At 49.4% G+C, this 10,000-nt stretch overlaps 1 protein-coding gene across 3 annotated transcripts in view; it reads right to left on the bottom strand.

The window, feature by feature from the left end:
* PBX3 (PBX homeobox 3) overlaps nt 1-10,000 on the bottom strand; it is a 126,347-nt gene that overhangs the window by 34,322 nt on the left and 82,025 nt on the right. The window lies entirely within an intron of this gene.

Below are 10,000 nucleotides of genomic sequence, written 5' to 3'. Positions count from 1 at the left end.
GATTTTATGTTGGTTACATTTATTTCCCCCTATAAATTATGTCTAAGTTTGTGCACTTTTATGGCATTGTCTCTCTCCTCACTTTTTACGGATTTCTATGTTTCCAATCCCATTTTCTTCTTTTGGTTCATTCTATTTTTCTTCCTTACTTCTGACTTGCACTTAGTGCTCAAATGTCAGTCTTATTTGTGCTGAGCTTGAAGAAGCAAAGCCCTCAATAGCTCCTCATCACTGCTCCTCCATTCTCCATTCATGTGCTGCAAAAGCGAGGACCTACGGAGGAGGTCATTTGATAAATTTAATTACGCGTGCTATTGGGATCCAGTTTTCTTTGCAACCCGAAGCAACGGTTGTTTTCTCTCTCTTGCAAATATACTGGTAACGATTTCCATGTAGCTCGCTCTCAAACTCTACACTGAACGCAGCAATCCAAAGTAGTTCCTCTTCAATCCGCACTTGTGACAGTACCATAGTGTGCCATTCCCACAATGCACACTTACACTAATGTTATTTCTGTGTTATGCTTGGCCGAGGACTTCTCCGTGTTTTACCTACATAGTTCTTAAACTCTATTTAGATATGCATGAAAAATGTGTTGACGCCAAAGAAAACGATCTGCTTTGACATCATCACCAGGAGAACTCTCCTCCTTACAGCAGCGCAGCCACCCAATGGAGACCCTGAGCACTGATCTTCCCCAGGCAGAAAGGAAATACTGCGCTCTGCTGCAAGTTAAAACAGCAGATTTGCTTAGCCATGGACTTTATGGATCTCAGTAAACTTCACTCATAAATCCCTCATGGCACTGAGAATCCTTCACAGATCAGATCATTTATCTCGGGCTTCTCCTTGCACTCATTTCCTCCTCCGTCACTGCAGCCATCTTATTTCCCCTGCCCTATAAAATGTTCATAGCGTGGCACAGAAATGGGGATCCCTTGCTTTCAAACAGGGCGGGGGGGCCCAGAATTGCACTCCCCACTGCCAGAGCTGAACGTCCCTGCAAGGCAAAGCCTCCCAGCCCTGCAGGGTCATTGTCATTCTCAGTACACATGCAGGTAACAGCACGACATAAAGTTTTATTTGCATTATTATAAGGGACATCGCCTCACTTTTTATGGAAAAGGTTTTGTGAGGCTTGGTATATTATGGAAACAGGAAATGCACATGTTCTGCACGGTTCTGTTTTGGAGCGTGTTGGGTGCGTCTCCGGACAAATAGCTGGTTAATGGCCAAGGCTCCAGGGCTCCATGAAACGATCTGGGCCACCTGAGGCACATAATCTACTGGACGGGCCCCAAAAGTCAGGAGAGCCTCCATGGCTGGGCTGCCATACGGCACGGAAAGTACCCCAGCCAGCACTGTCGCGTGCCCTGAGGCATGTGGAGGGCTGTGCCAGGGAAGGCTTAAATGGCGTGTTTTCCAAGCACTAAATCACGGCAGCACGGCCTCCAATTTAACATTGCAAAAACACACACTTATTTAAAAATATGATCCAAGTTGTATACATTTAGAGTTTGCAGACAATAAATCACCCAAATGGATATCTAGACTAAGTAATAAAACCGAACAGATTCTAAATTGATCAGCAAAGTTGCTCATAAATTGCTGTTTCCAGCAAGCTGTAAACAAAGGCTGTATAAACACCACGTGAGCCGCGGAGCATAAATAGCCGCACAGGAAAGCGCCCCGGCAGGTCAGGGTCTGGGGAAGGTGACGTTTCAGGGGCTGTCTGGGACTGCATTGCTGTCACCCAGTGTCACCGCTCGAGCCGTGCCCTGGAGGCAGCCAGCACTGCCAATTCCCCGGCAGAGGTTTATGAAGCATTGTGCCCCCGCCCAGGTTTCACGGGCTGTACCAGGCCTGAGGCTTCCCTCCACCGGCCCCACTGCACGTACCTGAGAGTCACACAACAAAGGGCGCGCTCTCCCGCCCAGCTCCACCCGCGCACATGAACGTGCAACATTCACCCGACAGCAATGGCCAAGTCCCCCTGCTTTCCAGCCCAGAAAGCCCTGAAGGACTCGCTGTAAATTCGCATCCTGCTCAAGTTTGGAAAAAACCCAGAATTGATCAATTTAGCCGCTTGTCTGGAGGTGAAGCCGGCTGCCAGCGGTCACTCAGACACGACTCTGAGGTTAAGCTAACCACATCCAGGACTCTGAAGTGACCAGGAGAGGCTCCCTGCTGAAGCGGGCCCTTCAGGTGGTAAACCGCAGAGATGTCAGCTTTGATTTGAGCTTGCAGAGAGGAGTCTCGCGGACGGATAAGCTCCAGGACCTTTGAATTAAATGAAAGACCAGAACACTCTGCAGAATGTCTGCAATAACAGTCTCTACAGAAAATTATGAGGAACTACATAAATCCACCCTCTTCCTCTTCACACAGGCTCATTAAAGCTGTACTGACTCTCTGGGCAGCTATAATTCTGCTGACTGATACCCTGGAATCACCCTGTCAATACCCAGTGGTGTGCTGCCTCTCCAACTATCTGTGCCCCTAATATTCCTCTCTTTGATGGGATTTGCTGACCTTTAATCTGATGCTAGTTTACTCTCATCACTGAAGTGCAAGTCAGAGAGCAATAAACCGGCAACCTCACTGATTCAAAAGGGAGAGCTAAAGCGCCACTAACTGTGAATCTAACCTTTCCTAATGGCTCTCCCCTTAAAAGGGGAAACATGAAGTGCAAGGCAGCTAAAACAAACAATATTTAATGCTGACGGCAAGATTTATCGCAGCCCTCTTTGCATGAGGATTAAATTAGAATTTCAGGGCTGTAAACTGAGGAAGAGCGGAGGGACCGGGGCCTGGCTTGGCAGGTCTGCTGGTCCTCAGGCAGCGCTAGGAAGGGATCTGACCCCAGCGCCGGCTACACAGAGCAGTACATAGCAGGGCACACGGGCAGCTACACGGGCCGAGCTATCGGGTCCGGCACATGCCGCGGGGGACCACAGACCCATGGAGGGCGCAGAACCTGACTGCCTACCATGGCCTGGCACATGTCGACTCTCCTTCTGATGGGGACGCGGCATCAAAGCATCCACAGATATGCGGCCATCCACGCTGGTGCCAGACAGCTGTGCGGTGGGCGTCAGCTCCCTCGGCACAGGGGTGCTGGCATTTGCACTGCTGCAGAGTATGGCGGAGGGCTCCTGAAAGGAAGCATCCTTCCAAACGGTGCGTGCGCTGCTCTGGCTGCTGCGAGCACAGAACGGCCCCCGGCTCTGATGCATCAACCTGGATGTTTGTGCTTAATGCACAAAACACCCTTGAAAGTGCAGCCATTAGCAACTCACTCAGTCCCACTCGAAGATGAAATAACTCGGAGCGAGGTGATGCTCGACAAGGCGTATTACACCGCAGAGCCAGGGGTGATAAGTTTTCTGCAGGGGTTAGTCTCCCATGTAATGGGAGCTAAAACGGGTCGGCTGGAGCAGCGAGAGGAGGAGGAAGTGGCCTCTCCTCCCGCACCCCACACAGGGGTGGCCACAGAAAGGGTCTCATTGGCAGGAGGGGCTGCTTAGTGAACGTGAAATGAAGTGGAAATAAAGGTTACTTGAAAAATGCCAGTGCTTTTCCCAGAAGAAACCACTGGAGGCTGCTGCGTGGGTCTGGGAACAGACAGCCAGGGCCAGAGCCAGGGCCAAGGCCAGGGCCCGCACCTGGGTCCAGGGGGTCCGGCGCCATCTGAGACTGCACGCGCTAGCAGATATTGACCCAGACAGCTCTAAGCTGCCAGTCACTGCCTGGGGAATGGCCCAGCCCTCCGTGTTTCTGCATTGTAGTAACGCAGCCTGCTGTTCAGCTCCACAACATGCGGGAAGTCGCAATTTTACGGGACAGGCCTTGTTTTCTGACATCAAGGTGCCCTTTGCTTGCCTCAGCTATGTTGCAGCCCCACGGGCCGGGTCGGGGCATACGGGCCCAGCCCATGCCCCTCTGGGACCCAGCCTGGGAGAACATGGCCTCTCAAGAGACTCGGATGCCTGGCACCACAAGAAATGCAGCTGCACTCAAGCAAAATGCTCCGAGACTGGCATCCCAGGACAGGTCAGCACTGACGTGAATGAAAATATCAGCCTGGCAAACAGAATAGACGGGTACATGCCCCGTGGATCAATAGAAAACATGCATGAATGTCACGGCACAAACTACAAGAGAAATTATTGCATAACAAATTTCTCCCGGGCCTCCGGGGAAAACAAAGAGTGACAGCTTTTGGGTTTAACAGGTGTAGATAGAAGTCGAGCTACTTATTAACACTGCTAGAATGGAAATGGGTAATAAAAACTATAATTTAATTAATTATTTATGTTTACAAGCATGATTTTTAAGAGTTACAGTCTGACGTGCAAATCGCTTGGTCTGGATCGGCTTGACATGTTGCATCCTAGAACATGCCTGAGGGGGTCTTCACAACACGTACAGCAATTAACACGCCATTAACACATCCACACATCCACGCTCCATGTGGGCATGGACGGCAGGATCCCAGCGCAGCCGCTCGCATGCCCTCAGCAAGCATCTGGCTTTTATTCACAAACCCAGACAGGTGATATTTGGAGGGGCGGGAGACTCAGCACCTGGTCTCTAAAGGGCCCCAAAATCCAGGACTCCTTTCTGCCAGCTCCCTTCTCTGCCTAACTTTCTTTCCAAATGGATTGAACAGGCAGGTGCCAGCTACACCATTAGCTCCAGGAGTGCCCCTGCTTTTCCAGAGCTTCTCAAATGGCCCATGTGCCCGTGCCACGAGATTATCCTGTTAGTGACTGGATCGCCACACAGCACGAAGCCACGACACACTCATGACTAAACCCATGGCGTGTTTGCCTATAGCAACTGCTGCACCAAACACCACCCAGCACTCTTGACAAGAAAATTGGACGCGTGAGTCCTCAGAAACTCGCTAAGACAGACTTTGTCAAATCTACCCGCCTCTGATAAGGGGAGAGCCTTTCTAGGGGCTACTAAGAGATGTATCAGATGAGAGCGAGCCTGAATACAAAACAGCATTACTGTAAAAAGAACAAAGAAAAGGCCTGCTCTATGGAAGAACTGGTAATACATTAAAAATTTAAAACCTGGCACGACGAATCTGGATCCTCCCTGCAGAAGACAACCAATATTAATGAACAGGCCTACGCATCCATTGTCTGGGCTCCCAGAGGAGGAAAATAATGCTGGTTACACGGAATTTTTTAAAGAGAAATTCCCCTCCTTGCAAATCTCTCCCTGCCCCAAATCACCAGCTCCTTCCCGAGTGCGAACCTGTGAAACAGCCACCTGGCCCAGAGCCTGGCTCACCTGAACCTGTCAGGTCCTGGGGTGTAAATCTTCACAGCGGGGCTTCATTAAAGCCCCCTGCTGCCTCCCGATCCTAGCATGTATTTATTCAAGGAAAAGTACAGGCTCCGGCTGGGCTCAGCACTCCATCTCAGCATCACAAATAAAGCAGTTTCCTCAAGACAAAGAGGGTCTGGGTTTCTGTAACATTTAACCTGACAGTGTTATAAGAAGGGCGAAGAAAAGACAACACGAGGCTTTATTGTTTAGACAAGGGGCCTGTCAGATCAGGTAGCCTCTTTGCGGTGTTGATGCACAGAGAGTGCCCAGCTGGGGAAGGCTGACAGTGGAGAAACACTGCAGAGGGAGAAGATAACTGAAACAAACATCTTGTAGACATTCCACCAGATGCACCAAAATTAATCACTGCCCTGTAGAAAGGCTGATGTTCCCAGGCAGCAGCATCCCGAGTGACAGGCCTCAGGAGATTTGATAACTGGCAAGCGAGGCTGAGCTACTCACCTGGATCCTTCTAAGGCTGCGCAGGGGAGGAGCCCGTCTGCAGGGACCACCGGCCACCCCGGGCGGGCGGGCACCGCGCCAGGCTCTAGGAGCCAGCTTCTAAAGAGCCAATGTCAGCTTGGCGGAGCAGGCGGACAAGGGCCACCCAGGGTCTGGGCCAGACCGGCTGACACAAGAGGGAAAGGGAACATCCCGGGATGGGTGTGTTGGTGGCTAGTTGCATTAAGCTTGGGGCAGCAGCAGACCTCGTGCTACATGCTCAATACTGAAAGGGCTGCTCTGAGCGTTGATGAATGAAAGGACACATGAATGAATGAATGGATAAAGCCTTTCATCGGCAGGAAGCTAGCGAAGTGCTAACATGACCCCCCTTCTGCAGCACCTATGCTTTCTGGCATTTCATTCAAAACCAGCAAATACAGTTCTTGCACCTAACTTCCCATTGTGGAACTGCTTCATTTGTCCTCTCCCAAATTTCCACGGCTCTGAGGAGCAGGCTGGGCAGCAGGAGGGTCGAGGCCCACTGTCTTGGGGCAACATGCCGGTTCTTTATAGCACTGGCAGGTTGCGAAACCCCACTCAGCGCCAGCTGTGACAGGTCATGGGACATCAGGACCTTTAACATCACCTACAATGGCTGCTCAGTAAATGAGAGCTTTGTGTTTTTACAGTCAGAGATGTGTATGTCTGGTATGAATTTTCTCTCTCCAAGGTCAGTGCAGCTGGACTTCAGAGAGGCATCTTATTTTATGGGCCCAAGGGATATTATAATCCCCATGTTGTGGGTGCCATCATCACTTCTTTCTGTATTTATAATAATAATGTTACATATAAATACTAATTACCAGACAGCCCAATTTGCCCCCCATTTCTGTGTCTTAAGGTAAGTGAGGTTTTGGGGTGAGAAATGGCTAATCTGATCCCTGCAAATGCCTGTTGCACTGTGAAAAGAGAACTTTTCATGACCCAGTTTTCAGCAAAGTTGAGGATGCTGATTTAGCACTATCATATTTTAATCATTAGCCACTAATAAATTATGGAAATCAAACCTTTTCATAGGAAATCAAACTTGTGAAAGGAAGAGGACTGATTATATTTGAGAAACAGTATCAATAATTAAGGGCCGTTAAAGCATTCTAGATACAGACCCCTTGAAATGACAAGGGTCAGTTTGAGGATGTGCAGTTGCTAGGAAACCATAACCACAAAGTGTCACAATAACATTTAAAACAGAAGAATAGATAGGAAATGTTGATTAATGCACATACTTAACCGATAATGAACACAGGTATCAAAATGTATCTATGTTATAATAAAGAACGAGAGAAGCACTTAATTTAGATTTGCAAAAGCAAATGTGATGTGAAAGTCTTCGAGGGAAACCTCTCCAAACTGTGTCATAAGAACTGAATGGCCGCAAGGCTTGTTAGCTCCGTGATTAGAAGTACACAGACCCGGCTCAGAAGTACACACAAGTGATTCCAACCTCATCATGGAAGGAGGAATGAACAGGTACTGATGGGGAGAGGAAAGGCTTAGACAGCTGCTTCACGTGGCTGGTGCTGAAATCGTGTAGAGAGGCAGGCTCCGTATTGCTGCATACCTGGCTGATTAAATACATTGCTAAAAGCATCAAAGAGCCAGAGGAAACTTTACCTGAAAACCAAAATGCACCTTACAAAGAGGAAATGCTGCATCTCAGAAGGAGCAGGCTGTACGCGAAAATGCTACAGCCCACCGAGTGGAGAAGACCGTGCTGGAAGACAGCCTAAACATTTCCAAAGCAGCTTTAAATGCATTTCTGTAAAATACCTGGCACAGATTGGCTGGGAACGGCTTTGCCATGCACACAGGATGCAGCCACCCCAAGCCTCGCTCCATGCAGCCTTTACACTAAATCACACTCCCAGACACGATCGGTAGGTGCAGCGCGCTCGTGCATGGGGCCTAGCACACCACGGCTGTACCCTACCCTGTTCCCAGGGAGCAGACCCGGGGACATCCTGAAAGCTGAGGGTTGCATTCTGCACTTGAGCTGATGGATGTGTCAACAGTCCTTTTGCTTAATGGCTCCAATTACATTTCTCAGCTCGTTTCTATGAAGTGTTGGGCAGGGTGACATACACTTGAGTACGCACAACAAGCACAGGGCTTATTGTTAGCATTGTAGCTGTTGCAGCCTGTAGGTGGTTGGGTATTTGGGTGGAAAGCAGCCTGCTTGTGGCAGCTGTGCTATGAATGAAGCTGGGATATGAGCCACTTATACCAGGTCACCTGCACCACGCACCATTACGCTGGGGTCAACCGTGTTATAAGGAATGCCTGAAGTTTCAAACTGTCATTAAAATATTGTGGCCTGGTTTTAACAATACAGCAGCGCTTCTAATGATCTTTAAGGTAATTCACTATTCAGACCCCAAGCAAAAGATGCAAATGTACCACTGAAAGCTCCTTATTAAATACCCACAGGCTACCATTCTGTACAATAAGTGGTCCAGGTCTTTTTAGAACATCCTAATTAGATGAACAGAGATGCAGAAAAATGCAAAACCAGGTCATGCAGCAAAAATGTTTAAAAAGATGCAAAACAACCCCCTCCAAACCCTTCATTAGCCCCTCCCCACCACACCGCCTCCCCTATTAAAACCCTGCAGGGCGACAAAGCAGAACCAGCTGCTTTGAGCCCGGACTGGTGCACCCTGCCCCCTCCCCAAAACAGAGGTGAGTGTTATTGTTAAAGTTAAGTTTCCGGTTTATTGCCAGGGATACGTCTAAGTGATGATATAAATAATACTATGAATAATACATTAAGCAAAAGCCCAATCTAAAATTAAATTTGCCTAGGGTTATCTGCCTGTACTCTACCCATACAGAATAATTGTGCTTTGGAAAAAATAAAAAGCTAATATCAAGGTAACACTTTTTTCCCCCCTTTGAAACTGGCAAGAATTGCTGCCCTGAACAGACTGCTGCGGCTGCCCGAAGGCTGGAAACAACCAAGCAAAGCAGCCCGGCTCTGGACCACGTTTCCCTGGAAGGAGGGAACAGACTTGGAGACAGGCCAAGGGACAGATTCCCACCCGTGGCTGACAAGAAAGCTGCTCCGAGTGGAACAGAGAGGGTGTGCCCTGCGCCAGGACAGGCTAAATTTCCCTGAACAACCCACTCAGCAGTGCCTGCCGATAGCAACGGGCCTGAGCCCTGACACTCAGCCCCTGGTCTGATGCTTCCTGGCCCCCCATCTCCCTGGTTCACTGGAGATTAGCAGCAGCTTTTTATTTCCCAGGTGTTCTCAGTACCAACCTGCCCTGATCTTGCTTTAAGTTTCCGGGGGTGTTTTAGAGACCTTCAATTTAAGCATTGCAAAGATCAATACCACTCGGTTCAGTCTCTACTCTCGGGGCCTGCACAGAGGCAGTTGGGCCTGGTCTGGGTCCCAGGAGACTGTGTAACTGCTCCCGCACTCGCTGTGTGATGTTAAATGAGTCACTCAATCATGCCATGCCTCAGTTTCCCCGCATGGAAAACAAGGCTCATCATATGGGAGATTGCCCAGTTCTGCAGCGAGATGTTTAAGCCCTGTGGATCTGGGCCGAAGTACGAGAGCCGACAGCTGCGGTGCAGAGCGTGGAGCCCTGTCTGGGGGGCTCTCCCACCCTGGCTGTGGTTGATCTCAGAGTGCTTTAAGGAGAAAAAACTCACAAGCAAAAAGCCCCTCCTGAAGCCCAGAGAAGGGTCAGAAATGGCCCTGTGTCTCCTCGAACACAGCACTTAGGCACGCACGGATGAACTGATCTCGGATACCGGGGTAGGAGCACAGTAGCTTTTACTTCCACAGCAGCCACAAATGCCTCCTTGTTCCAGCTCCTTTTTTCTTGAACAGATTGACTTTTATTAGTAAATGTTTAGGATTGGCAATCCAAAAAAAGATGACAAAGCTGATAGGGAAATACAGATCGCCCGAGCAAGGGACTAACAGTAGAGGGATGGGGGTGAGGAGGGGAATGCAACTAGGTTACAGGAGATACAAGGTTAGCCAACTAAGCCCGGAGGTGGGGGATGGGGGGAAGGGAAGGGAGGGGGTTCGTAAGGCTGAGAGAGGAAGGAGATAGATACACACAAACCCGTTACAATGGTCCACAATGGTGGAGGAAGTGGTTTGAAGGAAGTGTCTCAGTCCATATAGAGTCTC

The sequence above is a fragment of the Crocodylus porosus genome, unplaced genomic scaffold (assembly GCF_001723895.1).
Source record: "Crocodylus porosus isolate Cpor-Errol unplaced genomic scaffold, CroPor_comp1, whole genome shotgun sequence".
Classification (NCBI taxonomy): domain Eukaryota; kingdom Metazoa; phylum Chordata; order Crocodylia; family Crocodylidae; genus Crocodylus; species Crocodylus porosus.
This window is presented reverse-complemented; position numbering and strand designations above follow the sequence as displayed.